The following is a 21,651-nucleotide window of genomic DNA, read 5'->3' as shown; positions in this document are numbered from 1 at the left end:
AGATTGGTGACAGGGAGTTATTGGCCATCGTGCAGGCCCTTAAAGAATGGAGGCACTTGCTCGAGGGTTCGGTGGTTCCGGTTCTCATCCTGACGGACCACAAGAATCTGACCTACCTTTCTGAGGCCAAGAGATTGACACCACGTCAGGCCAGATGGGCTCTGTTCTTGTCACGTTTTAATTACGTGGTCTCCTACCTACCCGGTTCCAAGAACATCAGGGCGGATGCCTTATCACGGCAGTACTCCGAGCTGTCCAGGGAGGAGTCGATTCCGACTTCGGTCATACCTCCGAATCAGATCCTGGCCGCCATTCGCACCAGCCTGACCTCTCCCCTGGGTGAGCAGATTTTGGCGGCTCAATCTGGTGCTCCCTCTGGGAGACCCAACGGCAGATGTTTTGTGCCTGAGGAGTTACGCACTCGGTTGTTGCGAACCTACCATAACTCCAAGACCGCGGGGCATCCTGGAAAGAATCAGCTGTCCTGGGCTGTTTCACGTCTGTTCTGGTGGCCTTCCCTACGTTCCGACATCGCCGCATATGTAGCGGCATGCTCCGTTTGTGCCCAGAGTAAGTCCCCTCGGCACCTTCCGTTGGGCCTTCTGCAACCCATAGCCACCGGGGAGCGTCCATGGTCACACCTGGGGATGGATTTCATTGTGGACCTCCCTGCATCCCGAGGCCATACGGTCATTCTCATGATTGTGGATCGGTTTTCCAAAATGTGCCACTGTGTTCCTCTCAAGAAGTTACCCTCTGCACAAGAGTTGGCCACGATTTTTGCCAGGGAGGTCTTCCGGTTGCACGGTTTGCCTAAGGAGATTGTGTCGGATCGGGGGAGTCAGTTTGTGTCCAGGTTCTGGCGCGCCTTTTGCTCCCAGTTGGGGATTCATCTCTCCTTCTCCTCGGCCTACCACCCTCAGTCCAATGGGGCCGCAGAACGATCCAATCAGGCCTTGGAGCAATTCCTTCGTTGCTATGTCTCCGATCACCAAGACAATTGGGTTGACCTCCTGCCTTGGGCTGAGTTTGCCAGGAACACGGCGGTGAACTCTTCCTCTGGGACGGCTCCCTTCTTGGCCAATTATGGGTTCCAACCTGCCGTGTTACCGGAGGTATTCTCTCCCCAGGATATTCCGGCTGTGGAGGATCACCTTTCCGTCCTACGTGCTTCTTGGGTACAGATCCAGAAGTCCCTTGAGGTCTCTGCGCAGCGCCAGAGACTCCAGGCTGATCGCAGACGAGCGCCTGCTCCTTCCTACCAGGTCGGAGACCGTGTATGGTTGTCCACCCGCAACCTCAACCTTCGAGTGCCCACTCCCAAGCTGGCGCCTCGCTTTGTTGGTCCCTTCCGAGTGCTTCGCAGGGTAAACCCGGTAGCCTATGCCCTTGCGCTTCCTCCTGGCATGCGGATCTCCAACGTGTTTCATGTCTCCCTGTTGAAGCCACTGGTGTGTAATCGTTTCACTTCCTCGGTTCCTCGGCCTCGTCCGGTCCAAGTGGGCAATCGTGAGGAATATGAGGTGAGCAATATCCTGGACTCACGCCTGGTCCGCGGTCGGTTGCAGTTTTTGGTCCATTGGCGTGGTTATGGTCCAGAGGAGCGTTCCTGGGTTCCCTCCGCAGATGTCCATGCTCCTGCCTTGCTCCGAGCCTTCCACGCACGCTTCCCTCAGAAACCGTTTTGTGCTCCGCGGAGGAGGGGCCCTTGAGGGGGAGGTACTGTCATGGTCTTACCTGCTTGCTGCTCTCCTTCGTTTGACATGTGCTGGCGGCCATCTTGGTTTCTTGTAGCCTTCCACCCTGCGGCTCCTCCTTCCCCTGGGAGGAGCTGGATGCCTAGCTCATATATATAGGAGGTCTGTGGCTTCAGTTCCTTGCTTGGTCCTCTTGTGTTCACATGCTTCTAAGACTGCTGCTGCTTCTGGTTCCTGATCCTGGCTTCGTCTGACTACCCTTCTGGTTCCTGATCCTGGCTTCGTCTGACTACCCTGCTGGTTCCTGATCCTGGTTTCGTCTGACTACCCTGCTGGTTCCTGATCCTGGCTTCGTCTGACTACCCTGCTGGTTCCTGATCCTGGCTTCGTCTGACTACCCTTCTGGTTCCTGACCTCTGGCTTCGCAAAGACTCTGCTCGGTTTCACCATCCGTTTGGACTTTTGCTTTACAGCTTTATTTTCAATAAAGCCTTCTTATTTTCACTTATCTCTTGTTGTACGTCTGGTTCATGGTTCCGTGACAGTAATCGTGAGGAGTATGAGGTGAGCAATATCCTGGACTCACGCCTGGTCCGCGGTCGGGTGCAGTTTTTGGTCCATTGGCGTGGTTATGGTCCAGAGGAGCGTTCCTGGGTTCCCTCCGCAGATGTCCATGCTCCTGCCTTGCTCCGAGCCTTCCACGCACGCTTCCCTCAGAAACCGTTCTTTACTCCGCGGAGGAGGGGCCCTTGAGGGGGAGGTACTGTCATGGTCTTACCTTCTTGCTGTTCTCCTTCGTTTGACATGTGCTGGCGGCCATCTTGGTTTCTGGGTTTCTTGTAGCCTCCCACCCTGCGGCTCCTCCTTCCCACTGGGAGGAGCTGGATGCCTAGCTCATATATATATGAGGTCTGTGGCTTCAGTTCCTTGCTTGGTCCGCCTGTGTTCACATGCTTCTAGACTGCTGCTGCTTCTGGTTCCTGATCCTGGTTTCGTCCGACTACCCTGCTGGTTCCTGATCCTGGTTTCGTCCGACTACCCTGCTGGTTCCTGATCCTGGCTTCGTCTGACTACCCTGCTGGTTCCTGATCCTGGCTTCGTCTAACTACCCTTCTGGTTCCTGACCTCTGGCTTCGCAAAGACTCTGCTTCGGTTTCGCCATCCGTTTGGACTTTTGCTTTACAGCTTTATTTTCAATAAAGCCTTCTTATTTTCACTTATCCCTTGTTGTACGTCTGGTTCATGGTTCCGTGACACAGACGTCCTTTTCTACCTCTTGCATGATGCTCTTTATTTTGGTTTTACTTTCTCATCTCATTTCCTTCTCCCAGGTGTCTCCTATATAGACTAATCCTCTTTCCTTTATATTCCCTCTCATACTGCCTCACTTTGCGGTTTATACTACTTCCTGGATGAAGTGTTCACTGCTGGAGGCTTCTGCTGCTGCTTGTTCAGTCTTTTCATGTATTGTGTTTCCTTGCTGGATTGATTCTAGGTCACCCTGACTCCCTCTGTATGAAGTGCAGGGAGCCGGTGGTCGTGTCCCCTCACTATTATAGGGTATTCAGGTGTCACACAGTCTTAGGTACGTGGGCATACAATCTTCTACCTTTGAGACCCTTGTATGTGCTTAGCAGTCAGGGTGAGCTCTTAGAGTTTTATAGGGGTCACCTATATGCTCCTTAGTTTGGGATCAAGCCAGTCGGACGTTTATTCATTACTTCCAGCTATCTGCAACATCATCCGTGACAACTTTTGAATGCACATGTCCAACTGTTCTGTGTTTCAGTACTTTTTGCAAAACTTGCTGTTCTCTAACAAGAAGCTTAACATCAAAATTCACAACAGCAGTTTGATCCATGAATCGCCCAATACATTTTCTGGTTTAATTAGAATTGCTACTTAACCACCTCCGGACCGCCGAACGCAGCGACGCGTCCTGGAGGTGGTTGATTGATTCCTCCTGGACGCATATACGCGTCCTCTCGCGATAGCCGAGATTTCCTGTGAACGCGCGCACCCATGAGCGCGCGCTCACAGGAATGGAAGGTAAGCGAGTGGATCTCCAGCCTGCCAGCGGCGATCGTTCGCTGGCAGGCTGGAGATGTGATTTTTTTAACCCCTAACAGGTATATTAGACGCTGTTTTGATAACAGCGTCTAATATACCTGCTACCTGGTCCTCCGGTGGTCCCTTTTGTTTGGATCGACCACCAGAGGACACAGGCAGCTCAGTAATATGTAGCACCAAACACCACTACACTTCACTACACCCCCTGTCACTTATTAACCCCTTATTCACCCCTGATCACCCCTGATCACCCCATATAGACTCCCTGATCACCCCCCTGTCATTGATCACCCCCCCTGTCATTGATCACCCCCTTGTAAGGCTCCATTCAGACGTCCGTATGATTTTTACGGATCCACTGATACATGGATCGGATCCGTAAAAAACATACGGACGTCTGAATGGAGCCTTACAGGGGGGTGATCAATGACGGGGGTGATCACCCCATATAGACTCCCTGATCACCCCCCTGTCATTGATCACCCCCCTGTAAGGCTCCATTCAGACATCCGTATGATTTTTATGGATCCACTGATACATGGATCGGATCCGCAAAACACATACGGACATCTGAATGGAGCCTTACAGGGGGGTGATCAATGACGGGGGTGATCACCCCATATAGACTCCCTGATCACCCCCCTGTCATTGATCACCCCCCTGTAAGGCTCCATTCAAATGTCCGTATGATGTTTACGGATCCACTGATACATGGATCGGATCCGCAAAACACATACGGACATCTGAATGGAGCCTTACAGGGGGGTGATCAATGACAGGGGGTTGATCACCCCATATAGACTCCCTGATCACCCCCCTGTCATTGATCACCCCCCTGTCATTGATCACCCCCCTGTAAGGCTCCATTCAAACGTCCGTATGATTTTTACGGATCCACTGATACATGGATCGGATCCGCAAAACACATACGGACATCTGAATGGAGCCTTACAGGGGTGTGATCAATGACAGGGGGGTGATCACCCCATATAGACTCCCTGATCACCCCCCTGTCATTGATCACCCCCCTGTAAGGCTCCATTCAAACGTCCGTATGATTTTTACGGATCCACTGATACATGGATCGGATCCGCAAAACACATACGGACATCTGAATGGAGCCTTATAGGGGGGTGATCAATGACAGGGGGGTGATCACCCCATATAGACTCCCTGATCACCCCCCTGTCATTGATCACCCCCCTGTAAGGCTCCATTCAGACATTTTTTTGGCCCAAGTTAGCGGAATTTATTTATTTTTTTCTTACAAAGTCTCATATTCCACTAACTTGTGTCAAAAAATAAAATCTCACATGAAGTCACCATACTCCTCACGGAATCCAAATGCGTAAAATTTTTTATGACATTTATATTCCAGACTTCTTCTCATGCTTTAGGGCCCCTAGAATGCCAGGGCAGTATAAATACCCCACATGTGACCCATTTCGGAAAGAAGACACCCCAAGGTATTCCGTGAGGGGCATATTGAGTCCATGAAAGATTGAAATTTTTGTCCCAAGTTAGCGGAAAGGGAGACTTTGTGAGAAAAAAAATAAAAAATCATATTCCGCTAACTTGTGCCAAAAAAATAATAATTCTATGAACTCACCATGCCCCTCATTGAATACCTTGGGGTGTCTTCTTTCCAAAATGGGGTCACATGTGGGGTATTTATACTGCCCTGGCATTTTAGGGGCCCTAAAGCGTGAGAAGAAGTCTGGGATCCAAATGTCTAAAAATGCCCTCATAAAAGGAATGTGGGCCCCTTTGCGCACCTAGGCTGCAAAAAAGTGTCACACATCTGGTATCGCCGTACTCAGGAGAAGTTGGGCAATGTGTTTTGGGGTGTCATTTTACATATACCCATGCTGGGCGAGATAAATATCTTGGTCAAATGCCAACTTTGTATAAAAAATGGGAAAAGTTGTCTTTTGCCGAAATAGTTCTCTCACCCAGCGTGAGTATATGTAAAAAGACACCCCAAAACACATTGCCCAATTTCTCCTGAATACGGCGATACCACATGTGTGACACTTTTTTGCAGCCTAGGTGGGCAAAGGGGCCCACATTCCAAAGAGCACCTTTAGGATTTCACAGGTAATTTACCTACTTACCACACATTAGGGCTCCTAGAATGCCAGGGCAGTATAACTACCCCACAAGTGACCCCATTTTGGAAAGAAGACACCCCAAGGTATTCCGTGAGGGGCATGGCGAGTTCCTAGAATTTTTTATTTTTTGTCACAAGTTAGCGGAAAATGATGATTTTTTTTTTCTTACAAAGTCTCATATTCCACTAACTTCTGACAAAAAATAAAAACTTCCATGAACTCACTATACCCATCACGAAATACCTGGGGGTGTCTTCTTTCCAAAATGGGGTCACTTGTGGGGTAGTTATACTGCCCTGGCATTTTAGGGGCCCGAATGCGTGAGAAGTGGTTTGAAATCAAAATCTGTAAAAAATGGCCGGTGAAATCCGAAAGGTGCTCTTTGGAATGTGGGCCCCTTTGCCCACCTAGGCTGCAAAAAAGTGTCACACATCTGGTATCACCGTACTCAGGAGAAGTTGGGCAATCTGTTTTGGGGTGTCATTTTACATATACCCATGCTGGGTGAGAGAAATATCTTGGTCAAATGCCAACTTTGTATAAAAAAATGGGAAAAGTTGTCTTTTGCCAATATATTTCTCTCACCCAGCATGGGTATATGTAAAATGACACCCCAAAACACATTGCCCAACTTCTCCTGAGTACGGCAATACCAGATGTGTGACACTTTTTTGCAGCCTAGGTGGGCAAAGGGGCCCACATTCCAAAGAGCACCTTTCGGATTTCACCGGCCATTTTTTACAGATTTTGATTTCAAACTACTTCTCACGCATTCGGGCCCCTAAAATGCCAGGGCAGTATAATTACCCCACAAATGACCCCATTTTGGAAAGAAGACACCCCCAGGTATTTCGTGATGGGCATAGTGAGTTCATGGAAGTTTTTATTTTTTGTCACAAGTTAGTGGAATATGAGACTTTGTAAGAAAAAAAATAAAAATAAAAAATCATCATTTTCCGCTAACTTGTGACAAAAAATAAAAAATTCTAGGAATTCGCCATGCCCCTCACGGAATACCTTGGGGTGTCTACTTTCCAAAATGGGGTCACTTGTGGGGTAGTTATACTGCCCTGGCATTCTAGGGGCCCTAATGTGTGGTAAGTAGTTTGAAATCAGAATCTGTAAAAAATGGCCGGTGAAATCCTAAAGGTGCTCTTTGGAATGTGGGCCCCTTTGCCCACCTAGGCTGAAAAAAAGTGTCACACATGTGGTATCGCCGTATTTAGGAGAAGTTGGGCAATGTGTTTTGGGGTGTCATTTTACATATACCCATGCTGGGTGAGATAAATATCTTGGTCAAATGCCAACTTTGTATAAAAAAATGGGAAAAGTTGTCTTTTGCCAAGATATTTCTCTCACCCAGCATGGGTATATGTAAAATGACACCCCAAAACACATTGCCCAACTTCTCCTGAATACGGAGATACCACATGTGTGACACTTTTTTGCAGCCTAGGTGGGCAAAGGGGCCCACATTCCAAAGAGCACCTTTCGGATTTCACCGGCCATTTTTTACAGATTTTGATTTCAAACTACTTCGCACGCATTTGGACCCCTAAAATACCAGGGCAGTATAATTACCCCACAAGTGACCCCATCTTGGAAAGAAGACACCCCAAGGTATTTCGTGATGGGCATAGTGAGTTCATGGAAGTTTTTATTTTTTGTCACAAGTTAGTGGAATATGAGACTTTGTAAGAAAAAAAAAAATTTAAAAAAAAATCATCATTTTCCGCTAACTTGTGACAAAAAATAAAAAGTTCTATGAACTCAATATGCCCATCAGCGAATACCTTAGGGTGTCTACTTTCCGAAATGGGGTCATTTGTGGGGTGTTTGTACTGTCTGGCCATTGTAGAACCTCAGGAAACATGACAGGTGCTCAGAAAGTCAAAGCTGCTTCAAAAAGCGGAAATTCACATTTTTGTACCATAGTTTGTAAACGGTATAACTTTTACCCAGACCATTTTTTTTTTACCCAAAATTTTTTTTTTATCAAAGACATGTAGAACAATAAATTTAGAGAAAGATTTATATATGGATGTCGTTTTTTTTGCAAAATTTTACAACTGAAATTGACAAATTTCATTTTTTTGCAAAAAAATCGTTAAATTTCGATTAATAACAAAAAAAGTAAAAATGTCAGCAGCAATGAAATACCACCAAATGAAAGCTCTATTAGTGAGAAGAAAAGGAAATAAAATTCATTTGGGTGGTAAGTTGCATGACCGAGCAATAAACGGTTAAAGTAGTGTAGGTCAGAAGTGTAAAAAGTGGCCTGGTCATTAAAGGTGTTTAAGCTAAGGGGGCTGAGGTGGTTAAGAAAGAAAGAGAAAATATTAAATAAACCTAATCCCGACCACCAGCATTTCCTTGTTAGTATAGTGGTAAGTATCCCCGCCTGTCACGCGGGAGACCGGGGTTCGATTCCCCGACGGGGAGGCCTTGCATTTTCTTAGTATAAACGACAATGTTAAGAAAGAAAGAGAAAACATTAAATAAACCTATAGAAACGAGACAATGTGCGTGGCAGGGTGTAAGCTCCTGGCCGGTTAGCTCAGTTGGTTAGAGCGTGGTGCTAATAATGCCAAGGTCGCGGGTTCGATCCCCGTACGGGCCATTCTGTTTTTCACCTCTATGCAGTAAAGGTGGTTTAACAAGTAAAATTGTGGCAGCAAATAGCATGCGTATAATTTCTGCTCACATATAGCATAGTGCCATCTCAGGGCACGCTGTGTTCATGTAAAGCACTATATCCTTATGTTGGAGAACATAAAAAATGTTTGGATTTCTTACGTTAGTCTGTTTTCCCTTAGTCCTAACAACATCACAAGTATCCCTCCCTATCTTATTTTACTTTATAATTAAAAACTGCATGGGTGGGGTTGTAGTCACCATCATGGTAGTTGGAGAGGGCAATTAATTAGTCATTTGATTATTTAAATTCCATCCGTCCTACCATTTCACACGGGCAGAATTACCCCATTGTTGTGCTGCTGTTAGGACTAAGGGAGAAAAAGATTGCTATGAACAGTACATAAAGGCAGCTAGAAATTCAGTACATAAAGGCAGCTAGAAATCTGTTGTTATTAAATGGAGTGTAACTTTTTACACAAAGAGGAGTTATTATGGCAGTATGTTTGGTATCTAGCAACTTTGCTATGCAAGTAGGGTTAACATTTCTGCGTTTTTCCACTAGAAAAGTATCTGTATACTTTTGGCCCCTACATGTCTCCCTTCTACTAAATCTGCGGTTCAACCCTCTGTTGTCATGCTTTTTCTGTCCCAAGTAACACAGGAGCAGAGAGACAGACTACAGGAAGTTGGGGGGTGTCTATCTATCAAAGTGTGCTCCTATTTGCTCACCGGTAGCCTGCCTCTCCTAACAGCCAAACATTCAGCAAAGTAGCAGCTCATGTAAGTAAACTGAGCTCTTCCAACTGCTTAGTTCTGTGTCATTTCTCTCACTGCTATGCAATCCAGACATGACAAAGAACTAAGCATCTAAAATCAGGCTTTTGCTTTCCTATACAGTGCATGTAGGGAAGTGTGGGAATCAAAGTATTTCAGTTCAGTACTATTAGACTGACATCTAAGGGACAGGCCCCCGGCTATGGAGAAAGCAGAAAATAGCGGAGCAGCAGCTGCAGAAATAGGGGGCACAGAATTGTTGGGCAATGAGAAAGCAGCATAGTTTGCAGTTTTTGGTGAAGGTTCAGGCACGCTTTAAGCCATTTGTGCTGGTTTAACATTCATACTTCTTGTTTGTTAGCAGTTTCTCCTACCTCCAGGCCGATGCCATTGTACTAAAAGGGCCGCTGAATCAGGGTCGTGTGACCCATCCCGACCTCCAGCATTTCCTTGTTAGTATAGTGGTAAGTATCCCCGCCTGTCACGCGGGAGACCAGGGTTCGATTTCCCGACGGGGAGGCCTTGCATTTTCTTAGTATAAACGACAATGTTAAGAAAGAAAGAGAAAACATTAAATAAACCTATAGAAACGAGACAGTGTGCGTGGCAGGGTGTAAGCTCCTGGCCGGTTAGCTCAGTTGGTTAGAGCGTGGTGCTAATAACGCCAAGGTCGCGGGTTCGATCCCCGTACGGGCCATTCTGTTTTTCACCTCTATGCAGTAAAGGTGGTTTAACAAGTAAAATTGTGGCAGCAAATAGCATGCGTATAATTTCTGCTCACATATAGCATAGTGCCATCTCAGGGCATGCTGTGTTCATGTAAAGCACTATATCCTTATGTTGGAGAACATAAGAAATGTTTGGATTTCTTACGTTAGTCTGTTTTCCCTTAGTCCTAACAACATCACAAGTATCCCTCCCTATCTTATTTTACTTTATAATTAAAAACTGCATGGGTGGGGTTGTAGTCACCATCATGGTAGTTGGAGAGGGCAATTAATTAGTCATTTGATTATTTAAATTCCATCCGTCCTACCATTTCACACGGGCAGAATTACCCCATTGTTGTGCTGCTGTTAGGACTAAGGGAGAAAAAGATTTCTACGAACAGTACATAAAGGCAGCTAGAAATTCAGTACATAAAGGCAGCTAGAAATCTGTTGTTATTAAATGGAGTGTAACTTTTTACACAAAGAGGAGTTATTATGGCAGTATGTTTGGTATCTAGCAACTTTGCTATGCAAGTAGGGTTAACATTTCTGCGTTTTTCCACTAGAAAAGTATCTGTATACTTTTGGCCCCTACATGTCTCCCTTCTACTAAATCTGCGGTTCAACCCCCTGTTGTCATGCTTTTTCTGTCCCAAGTAACACAGGAGCAGAGAGACAGACTACAGGAAGTTGGGGGGTGTCTATCTATCAAAGTGTGCTCCTATTTGCTCACCGGTAGCCTGCCTCTCCTAACAGCCAAACATGCAGCAAAGCAGCAGCTCATGTAAGTAAACTGAGCTCTTCCAGCTGCTTAGTTCTGTGTCATGTCTCTCACTGCTATGCAATCCAGACATGACAAAGAACTAAGCATCTAAAATCAGGCTTTTGCTTTCCTATACAGTGCATGTAGGGAAGTGTGGGAATCAAAGTATTTCAGTTCAGTACTATTAGACTGACATCTAAGGGACAGGCCCCCGGCTATGGAGAAAGCAGAAAATAGCCGAGCAGCAGCTGCAAAAATAGGGGGCACAGAATTGTTGGGCAATGAGAAAGCAGCATAGTTTGCAGTTTTTGGTGAAGGTTCAGGCACGCTTTAAGCCATTTGTGCCGGTTTAACATTCGTACTTCTTGTTTGTTAGCAGTTTCTCCTACCTCCAGGCCGATGCCATAGTTCTAAAAGGGCCGCTGAATCAGGGTCGTGTGACCCATCCTGACCACCAGCATTTCCTCATTAGTATAGTGGTAAGTATCCCCGCCTGTCACGCGGGAGACCGGGGTTCGATTCCCCGACGGGGAGGCCTTGCATTTTCTCAGTATAAACGACTATGTTAAGAAAGAAAGAGAAAACATTAAATAAACCTGTAGAAACGAGACAATGTGCGTGGCAGGGTGTAAGCTCCTGGCCGGTTAGCTCAGTTGGTTAGAGCGTGGTGCTAATAACGCCAAGGTCGCGGGTTTGATCCCCGTATGGGCCATTCTGTTTTTCACCTGTATGCAGTGAAGGTGGTTTAACAAGTAAAATTGTGGCAGCAAATAGCATGCGTATAATTTCTGCTCACATATAGCATAGTGCCATCTCAGGGCATGCTGTGTTCATGTAAAGCACTATATCCTTATGTTGGAGAACATAAGAAATGTTTGGATTTCTTACGTTAGTCTGTTTTCCCTTAGTCCTAACAACATCACAAGTATCCCTCCCTATCTTATTTTACTTTATAATTAAAAACTGCATGGGTGGGGTTGTAGTCACCATCATGGTAGTTGGAGAGGGCAATTAATTAGTCATTTGATTATTTAAATTCCATCCGTCCTACCATTTCACACGGGCAGAATTACCCCATTGTTGTGCTGCTGTTAGGACTAAGGGAGAAAAAGATTTCTACGAACAGTACATAAAGGCAGCTAGAAATTCAGTACATAAAGGCAGCTAGAAATCTGTTGTTATTAAATGGAGTGTAACTTTTTACACAAAGAGGAGTTATTATGGCAGTATGTTTGGTATCTAGCAACTTTGCTATGCAAGTAGGGTTAACATTTCTGCGTTTTTCCACTAGAAAAGTATCTGTATACTTTTGGCCCCTACATGTCTCCCTTCTACTAAATCTGCGGTTCAACCCCCTGTTGTCATGCTTTTTCTGTCCCAAGTAACACAGGAGCAGAGAGACAGACTACAGGAAGTTGGGGGGTGTCTATCTATCAAAGTGTGCTCCTATTTGCTCACCGGTAGCCTGCCTCTCCTAACAGCCAAACATGCAGCAAAGCAGCAGCTCATGTAAGTAAACTGAGCTCTTCCAGCTGCTTAGTTCTGTGTCATGTCTCTCACTGCTATGCAATCCAGACATGACAAAGAACTAAGCATCTAAAATCAGGCTTTTGCTTTCCTATACAGTGCATATAGGGAAGTGTGGGAATCAAAGTATTTCAGTTCAGTACTATTAGACTGACATCTAAGGGACAGGCCCCCGGCTATGGAGAAAGCAGAAAATAGCCGAGCAGCAGCTGCAAAAATAGGGGGCACAGAATTGTTGGGCAATGAGAAAGCAGCATAGTTTGCAGTTTTTGGTGAAGGTTCAGGCACGCTTTAAGCCATTTGTGCCGGTTTAACATTCGTACTTCTTGTTTGTTAGCAGTTTCTCCTACCTCCAGGCCGATGCCATTGTTCTAAAAGGGCCGCTGAATCAGGGTCGTGTGACCCATCCCGACCGCCAGCATTTCCTCGTTAGTATAGTGGTAAGTAGCCCCGCCTGTCACGCGGGAGACCGGGGTTCGATTCCCCGACAGGGAGGCCTTGCATTTTCTTAGTATAAACGACTATGTTAAGAAAGAAAGAGAAAACATTAAATAAACCTGTAGAAACGAGACAATGTGCGTGGCAGGGTGTAAGCTCCTGGCCGGTTAGCTCAGTTGGTTAGAGCGTGGTGCTAATAACGCCAAGGTCGCGGGTTCGATCCCCGTACGGGCCATTCTGTTTTTCACCTCTATGCAGTAAAGGTGGTTTAACAAGTAAAATTGAGGCAGCAAATAGCATGCGTATAATTTTATGCTCACATATAGCATAGTGCCATCTCAGGGAACGCTGTGTTCATGTAAAGCACTATATCCTTATGTTGGAGAACATAAGAAATGTTTGGATTTCTTACGTTAGTCTGATTTCCCTTAGTCCTAACAACATCACAAGTATCCCTCACTATCTTATTTTACTTTATAATTAAAAACTGCATGGGTGGGGTTGTAGTCACCATCATGGTAGTTGGAGAGGGCAATTAATTAGTCATTTGATTATTTAAATTCCATCCGTCCTACCATTTCACACAGGCAGAATTACCCCATTGTTGTGCTGCTGTTAGGACTAAGGGAGAAAAAGATTGCTACGAACAGTACATAAAGGCAGCTAGAAATTCAGTACATAAAGGCAGCTAGAAATCTGTTGTTATTAAATGGAGTGTAACTTTTTACACAAAGAGGAGTTATTATGGCAGTATGTTTGGTATCTAGCAACTTTGCTATGCAAGTAGGGTTAACATTTCTGCGTTTTTCCACTAGAAAAGTATCTGTATACTTTTGGCCCCTACATGTCTCCCTTCTACTAAATCTGCGGTTCAACCCCCTGTTGTCATGCTTTTTCTGTCCCAAGTAACACAGGAGCAGAGAGACAGACTACAGGAAGTTGGGGGGTGTCTATCTATCAAAGTGTGCTCCTATTTGCTCACCGGTAGCCTGCCTCTCCTAACAGCCAAACATGCAGCAAAGCAGCAGCTCATGTAAGTAAACTGAGCTCTTCCAGCTGCTTAGTTCTGTGTCATGTCTCTCACTGCTATGCAATCCAGACATGACACAGAACTAAGCATCTAAAATCAGGCTTTTGCTTTCCTATACAGTGCATGTAGGGAAGTGTGGGAATCAAAGTATTTCAGTTCAGTACTATTAGACTGACATCTAAGGGACAGGCCCCCGGCTATGGAGAAAGCAGAAAATAGCCGAGCAGCAGCTGCAAAAATAGGGGGCACAGAATTGTTGGGCAATGAGAAAGCAGCATAGTTTGCAGTTTTTGGTGAAGGTTCAGGCACGCTTTAAGCCATTTGTGCCGGTTTAACATTCGTACTTCTTGTTTGTTAGCAGTTTCTCCTACCTCCAGGCCGATGCCATAGTTCTAAAAGGGCCGCTGAATCAGGGTCGTGTGACCCATCCTGACCACCAGCATTTCCTCATTAGTATAGTGGTAAGTATCCCCGCCTGTCACGCGGGAGACCGGGGTTCGATTCCCCGACGGGGAGGCCTTGCATTTTCTCAGTATAAACGACTATGTTAGGAAAGAAAGAGAAAACATTAAATAAACCTGTAGAAACGAGACAATGTGCGTGGCAGGGTGTAAGCTCCTGGCCGGTTAGCTCAGTTGGTTAGAGCGTGGTGCTAATAACGCCAAGGTCGCGGGTTTGATCCCCGTATGGGCCATTCTGTTTTTCACCTGTATGCAGTGAAGGTGGTTTAACAAGTAAAATTGTGGCAGCAAATAGCATGCGTATAATTTCTGCTCACATATAGCATAGTGCCATCTCAGGGCATGCTGTGTTCATGTAAAGCACTATATCCTTATGTTGGAGAACATAAGAAATGTTTGGATTTCTTACGTTAGTCTGTTTTCCCTTAGTCCTAACAACATCACAAGTATCCCTCCCTATCTTATTTTACTTTATAATTAAAAACTGCATGGGTGGGGTTGTAGTCACCATCATGGTAGTTGGAGAGGGCAATTAATTAGTCATTTGATTATTTAAATTCCATCCGTCCTACCATTTCACACAGGCAGAATTACCCCATTGTTGTGCTGCTGTTAGGACTAAGGGAGAAAAAGATTGCTACGAACAGTACATAAAGGCAGCTAGAAATTCAGTACATAAAGGCAGCTAGAAATCTGTTGTTATTAAATGGAGTGTAACTTTTTACACAAAGAGGAGTTATTATGGCAGTATGTTTGGTATCTAGCAACTTTGCTATGCAAGTAGGGTTAACATTTCTGCGTTTTTCCACTAGAAAAGTATCTGTATACTTTTGGCCCCTACATGTCTCCCTTCTACTAAATCTGCGGTTCAACCCCCTGTTGTCATGCTTTTTCTGTCCCAAGTAACACAGGAGCAGAGAGACAGACTACAGGAAGTTGGGGGGTGTCTATCTATCAAAGTGTGCTCCTATTTGCTCACCGGTAGCCTGCCTCTCCTAACAGCCAAACATGCAGCAAAGCAGCAGCTCATGTAAGTAAACTGAGCTCTTCCAGCTGCTTAGTTCTGTGTCATGTCTCTCACTGCTATGCAATCCAGACATGACAAAGAACTAAGCATCTAAAATCAGGCTTTTGCTTTCCTATACAGTGCATATAGGGAAGTGTGGGAATCAAAGTATTTCAGTTCAGTACTATTAGACTGACATCTAAGGGACAGGCCCCCGGCTATGGAGAAAGCAGAAAATAGCCGAGCAGCAGCTGCAAAAATAGGGGGCACAGAATTGTTGGGCAATGAGAAAGCAGCATAGTTTGCAGTTTTTGGTGAAGGTTCAGGCACGCTTTAAGCCATTTGTGCCGGTTTAACATTCGTACTTCTTGTTTGTTAGCAGTTTCTCCTACCTCCAGGCCGATGCCATTGTTCTAAAAGGGCCGCTGAATCAGGGTCGTGTGACCCATCCCGACCGCCAGCATTTCCTCGTTAGTATAGTGGTAAGTAGCCCCGCCTGTCACGCGGGAGACCGGGGTTCGATTCCCCGACGGGGAGGCCTTGCATTTTCTTAGTATAAACGACTATGTTAAGAAAGAAAGAGAAAACATTAAATAAACCTGTAGAAACGAGACAATGTGCGTGGCAGGGTGTAAGCTCCTGGCCGGTTAGCTCAGTTGGTTAGAGCGTGGTGCTAATAACGCCAAGGTCGCGGGTTCGATCCCCGTACGGGCCATTCTGTTTTTCACCTCTATGCAGTAAAGGTGGTTTAACAAGTAAAATTGAGGCACCAAATAGCATGCGTATAATTTCTGCTCACATATAGCATAGTGCCATCTCAGGGAACGCTGTGTTCATGTAAAGCACTATATCCTTATGTTGGAGAACATAAGAAATGTTTGGATTTCTTACGTTAGTCTGATTTCCCTTAGTCCTAACAACATCACAAGTATCCCTCACTATCTTATTTTACTTTATAATTAAAAACTGCATGGGTGGGGTTGTAGTCACCATCATGGTAGTTGGAGAGGGCAATTAATTAGTCATTTGATTATTTAAATTCCATCCGTCCTACCATTTCACACAGGCAGAATTACCCCATTGTTGTGCTGCTGTTAGGACTAAGGGAGAAAAAGATTTCTACGAACAGTACATAAAGGCAGCTAGAAATTCAGTACATAAAGGCAGCTAGAAATCTGTTGTTATTAAATGGAGTGTAACTTTTTACACAAAGAGGAGTTATTATGGCAGTATGTTTGGTGTCTAGCAACTTTGCTATGCAAGTAGGGTTAACATTTCTGCGTTTTTCCACTAGAAAAGTATCTGTATACTTTTGGCCCCTACATGTCTCCCTTCTACTAAATCTGCGGTTCAACCCCCTGTTGTCATGCTTTTTCTGTCCCAAGTAACACAGGAGCAGAGAGACAGACTACAGGAAGTTGAAGGGTGTCTATCTATCTATCAAAGTGTGCTCCTATTTGCTCACCGGTAGCCTGCCTCTCCTAACAGCCAAACATGCAGCAAAGCAGCAGCTCATGTAATTAAACTAAGCTCTTCCAGCTGCTTAGTTCTGTGTCATGTCTCTCACTGCTATGCAATTCAGACATGACAAAGAACTAAGCATCTAAAATCAGGCTTTTGCTTTCCTATACAGTGCATGTAGGGAAGTGTGGGAATCAAAGTATTTCAGTTCAGTACTCTTAGACTGACATCTAAGGGACAGGCCCCCGGCTATGGAGAAAGCAGAAAATAGCGGAGCAGCAGCTGCAGAAATAGGGGGCACAGAATTGTTGGGCAATGAGAAAGCAGCATAGTTTGCAGTTTTTGGTGAAGGTTCAGGCACGCTTTAAGCCATTTGTGCCGGTTTAACATTCGTACTTCTTGTTTGTTAGCAGTTTCTCCTACCTCCAGGCCGATGCCATTGTTCTAAAAGGGCCGCTGAATCAGGGTCGTGTGACCCATCCCGACCACCAGCATTTCCTTGTTAGTATAGTGGTAAGTATCCCCGCCTGTCACGCGGGAGACCGGGGTTCGATTCCCCGACGGGGAGGCCTTGCATTTTCTTAGTATAAACGACTATGTTAAGAAAGAAAGAGAAAACATGAAATAAACCTGTAGAAACGAGACAATGTGCGTGACAGGGTGTAAGCTCCTGGCCGGTTAGCTCAGTTGGTTAGAGCGTGGTGCTAATAACGCCAAGGTCGCGGGTTCGATCCCCGTACGGGCCATTCTGTTTTTCACCTGTATGCAGTGAAGGTGGTTTAACAAGTAAAATTGTGGCAGCAAATAGCATGCGTATAATTTCTGCTCACATATAGCATAGTGCCATCTCAGGGCACGCTGTGTTCATGTAAAGCACTAAATCCTTATGTTGGAGAACATAAGAAATGTTTGGATTTCTTACGTTAGTCTGTTTTCCCTTAGTCCTAACAACATCACAAGTATCCCTCCCTATCTTATTTTACTTTATAATTAAAAACTGCATGGGTGGGGTTGTAGTCACCATCATGGTAGTTGGAGAGGGCAATTAATTAGTCATTTGATTATTTAAATTCCATCCGTCCTACCATTTCACACGGGCAGAATTACCCCATTGTTGTGCTGCTGTTAGGACTAAGGGAGAAAAAGATTGCTACGAACAGTACATAAAGGCAGCTAGAAATTCAGTACATAAAGGCAGCTAGAAATCTGTTGTTATTAAATGGAGTGTAACTTTTTACACAAAGAGGAGTTATTATGGCAGTATGTTTGGTATCTAGCAACTTTGCTATGCAAGTAGGGTTAACATTTCTGCGTTTTTCCACTAGAAAAGTATCTGTATACTTTTGGCCCCTACATTTCTCCCTTCTACTAAATCTGCGGTTCAACCCCCTGTTGTCATGCTTTTTCTGTCCCAAGTAACACAGGAGCAGAGAGACAGACTACAGGAAGTTGGGGGGTGTCTATCTATCAAAGTGTGCTCCTATTTGCTCACCGGTAGCCTGCCTCTCCTAACAGCCAAACATGCAGCAAAGCAGCAGCTCATGTAAGTAAACTGAGCTCTTCCAGCTGCTTAGTTCTGTGTCATGTCTCTCACTGCTATGCAATCCAGACATGACAAAGAACTAAGCATCTAAAATCAGGCTTTTGCTTTCCTATACAGTGCATGTAGGGAAGTGTGGGAATCAAAGTATTTCAGTTCAGTACTATTAGACTGACATCTAAGGGACAGGCCCCCGGCTATGGAGAAAGCAGAAAATAGCGGAGCAGCAGCTGCAGAAATAGGGGGCACAGAATTGTTGGGCAATGAGAAAGCAGCATAGTTTGCAGTTTTTGGTGAAGGTTCAGGCACGCTTTAAGCCATTTGTGCCGGTTTAACATTCGTACTTCTTGTTTGTTAGCAGTTTCTCCTACCTCCAGGCCGATGCCATTGTTCTAAAAGGGCCGCTGAATCAGGGTCGTGTGACCCATCCCGACCACCAGCATTTCCTCGTTAGTATAGTGGTAAGTATCCCCGCCTGTCACGCCGGAGACCGGGGTTCGATTCCCCGACGGGGAGGCCTTGCATTTTCTTAGTATAAACGACTATGTTAAGAAAGAAAGAGAAAACATGAAATAAACCTGTAGAAACGAGACAATGTGCGTGACAGGGTGTAAGCTCCTGGCCGGTTAGCTCAGTTGGTTAGAGCGTGGTGCTAATAACGCCAAGGTCGCGGGTTCGATCCCCGTACGGGCCATTCTGTTTTTCACCTGTATGCAGTGAAGGTGGTTTAACAAGTAAAATTGTGGCAGCAAATAGCATGCGTATAATTTCTGCTCACATATAGCATAGTGCCATCTCAGGGCACGCTGTGTTCATGTAAAGCACTATATCCTTATGTTGGAGAACATAAGAAATGTTTGGATTTCTTACGTTAGTCTGTTTTCCCTTAGTCCTAACAACATCACAAGTATCCCTCCCTATCTTATTTTACTTTATAATTAAAAACTGCATGGGTGGGGTTGTAGTCACCATCATGGTAGTTGGAGAGGGCAATTAATTAGTCATTTGATTATTTAAATTCCATCCGTCCTACCATTTCACACGGGCAGAATTACCCCATTGTTGTGCTGCTGTTAGGACTAAGGGAGAAAAAGATTTCTACGAACAGTACATAAAGGCAGCTAGAAATTCAGTACATAAAGGCAGCTAGAAATCTGTTGTTATTAAATGGAGTGTAACTTTTTACACAAAGAGGAGTTATTATGGCAGTATGTTTGGTATCTAGCAACTTTGCTATGCAAGTAGGGTTAACATTTCTGCGTTTTTCCACTAGAAAAGTATCTGTATACTTTTGGCCCCTACATGTCTCCCTTCTACTAAATCTGCGGTTCAACCCCCTGTTGTCATGCTTTTTCTGTCCCAAGTAACACAGGAGCAGAGAGACAGACTACAGGAAGTTGGGGGGTGTCTATCTATCAAAGTGTGCTCCTATTTGCTCACCGGTAGCCTGCCTCTCCTAACAGCCAAACATGCAGCAAAGCAGCAGCTCATGTAAGTAAACTGAGCTCTTCCAGCTGCTTAGTTCTGTGTCATGTCTCTCACTGCTATGCAATCCAGATATGACAAATAACTAAGCATCTAAAATCAGGCTTTTGCTTTCCTATACAGTGCATGTAGGGAAGTGTAAGAATCAAAGTATTTCAGTTCAGTACTATTAGACTGACATCTAAGTCTCCCTTCTACTAAATCTGCGGTTCAACCCCCTGTTGTCATGCTTTTTCTGTCCCAAGTAACACAGGAGCAGAGAGACAGACTACAGGAAGTTGGGGGGTGTCTATCTATCAAAGTGTGCTCCTATTTGCTCACCGGTAGCCTGCCTCTCCTAACAGCCAAACATGCAGCAAAGCAGCAGCTCATGTAAGTAAACTGAGCTCTTCCAGCTGCTTAGTTCTGTGTCATGTCTCTCACTGCTATGCAATCCAGACATGACAAAGAACTAAGCATCTAAAATCAGGCTTTTGCTTTCCTATACAGTGCATGTAGGGAAGTGTGGGAATCAAAGTATTTCAGTTCAGTACTATTAGACTGACATCTAAGGGACAGGCCCCCGGCTATGGAGAAAGCAGAAAATAGCGGAGCAGCAGCTGCAGAAATAGGGGGCACAGAATTGTTGGGCAATGAGAAAGCAGCATAGTTTGCAGTTTTTGGTGAAGGTTCAGGCACGCTTTAAGCCATTTGTGCCGGTTTAACATTCGTACTTCTTGTTTGTTAGCAGTTTCTCCTACCTCCAGGCCGATGCCATTGTTCTAAAAGGGCCGCTGAATCAGGGTCGTGTGACCCATCCCGACCACCAGCATTTCCTCGTTAGTATAGTGGTAAGTATCCCTGCCTGTCACGCGGGAGACCGGGGTTCGATTCCCCGACGGGGAGGCCTTGCATTTTCTTAGTATAAACGACTATGTTAAGAAAGAAAGAGAAAACATTAAATAAACCTGTAGAAACGAGACAATGTGCGTGGCAGGGTGTAAGCTCCTGGCCGGTTAGCTCAGTTGGTTAGAGCGTGGTGCTAATAACGCCAAGGTCGCGGGTTTGATCCCCGTACGGGCCATTCTGTTTTTCACCTCTATGCAGTAAAGGTGGTTTAACAAGTAAAATTGAGGCAGCAAATAGCATGCGTATAATTTCTGCTCACATATAGCATAGTGCCATCTCAGGGCACGCTGTGTTCATGTAAAGCACTATATCCTTATGTTGGAGAACATAAGAAATGTTTGGATTTCTTACGTTAGTCTGTTTTCCCTTAGTCCTAACAACATCACAAGTATCCCTCCCTATCTTATTTTACTTTATAATTAAAAACTGCATGGGTGGGGTTGTAGTCACCATCATGGTAGTTGGAGAGGGCAATTAATTAGTCATTTGATTATTTAAATTCCATCCGTCCTACCATTTCACACGGGCAGAATTACCCCATTGTTGTGCTGCTGTTAGGACTAAGGGAGAAAAAGATTTCTACGAACAGTACATAAAGGCAGCTAGAAATTCAGTACATAAAGGCAGCTAGAAATCTGTTGTTATTAAATGGAGTGTAACTTTTTACACAAAGAGGAGTTATTATGGCAGTATGTTTGGTATCTAGCAACTTTGCTATGCAAGTAGGGTTAACATTTCTGCGTTTTTCCACTAGAAAAGTATCTGTATACTTTTGGCCCCTACATGTCTCCCTTCTACTAAATCTGCGGTTCAACCCCCTGTTGTCATGCTTTTTCTGTCCCAAGTAACACAGGAGCAGAGAGACAGACTACAGGAAGTTGGGGGGGTGTCTATCTATCAAAGTGTGCTCCTATTTGCTCACCGGTAGCCTGCCTCTCCTAACAGCCAAACATGCAGCAAAGCAGCAGCTCATGTAAGTAAACTGAGCTCTTCCAGCTGCTTAGTTCTGTGTCATGTCTCTCACTGCTATGCAATCCAGACATGACAAAGAAC

The 21,651-nt window shown here is 45.1% G+C and overlaps 7 non-coding genes across 7 annotated transcripts; all 7 read left to right on the top strand.

The window, feature by feature from the left end:
* The first annotated feature begins 8,248 nt into the window (after positions 1-8,248).
* On the top strand, positions 8,249-8,320 carry TRNAD-GUC. The gene has a single exon. It is a non-coding gene; the product is annotated as a tRNA-Asp (tRNA).
* A 1,592-nt stretch (positions 8,321-9,912) lies between these two features.
* On the top strand, positions 9,913-9,986 carry TRNAI-AAU. Its single transcript has one exon. It is a non-coding gene; the product is annotated as a tRNA-Ile (tRNA).
* A 2,902-nt stretch (positions 9,987-12,888) lies between these two features.
* Positions 12,889-12,962, top strand: TRNAI-AAU. Its single transcript has one exon. It is a non-coding gene; the product is annotated as a tRNA-Ile (tRNA).
* Positions 12,963-15,865: 2,903 nt separating this feature from the next.
* On the top strand, positions 15,866-15,939 carry TRNAI-AAU. The gene has a single exon. It is a non-coding gene; the product is annotated as a tRNA-Ile (tRNA).
* A 1,242-nt stretch (positions 15,940-17,181) lies between these two features.
* TRNAD-GUC lies at positions 17,182-17,253 on the top strand. The gene has a single exon. It is a non-coding gene; the product is annotated as a tRNA-Asp (tRNA).
* Positions 17,254-17,357: 104 nt separating this feature from the next.
* Positions 17,358-17,431, top strand: TRNAI-AAU. The gene has a single exon. It is a non-coding gene; the product is annotated as a tRNA-Ile (tRNA).
* Positions 17,432-18,845: 1,414 nt separating this feature from the next.
* Positions 18,846-18,919, top strand: TRNAI-AAU. The gene has a single exon. It is a non-coding gene; the product is annotated as a tRNA-Ile (tRNA).
* The last annotated feature ends 2,732 nt before the right edge of the window (positions 18,920-21,651 follow it).

Source organism: Bufo bufo, chromosome 1 (genome assembly GCF_905171765.1).
Source record: "Bufo bufo chromosome 1, aBufBuf1.1, whole genome shotgun sequence".
Taxonomy (NCBI): domain Eukaryota; kingdom Metazoa; phylum Chordata; class Amphibia; order Anura; family Bufonidae; genus Bufo; species Bufo bufo.
The sequence above is the reverse complement of the archived record's forward strand: the minus strand, read 5'-3'. Positions and strand labels throughout refer to the sequence as shown.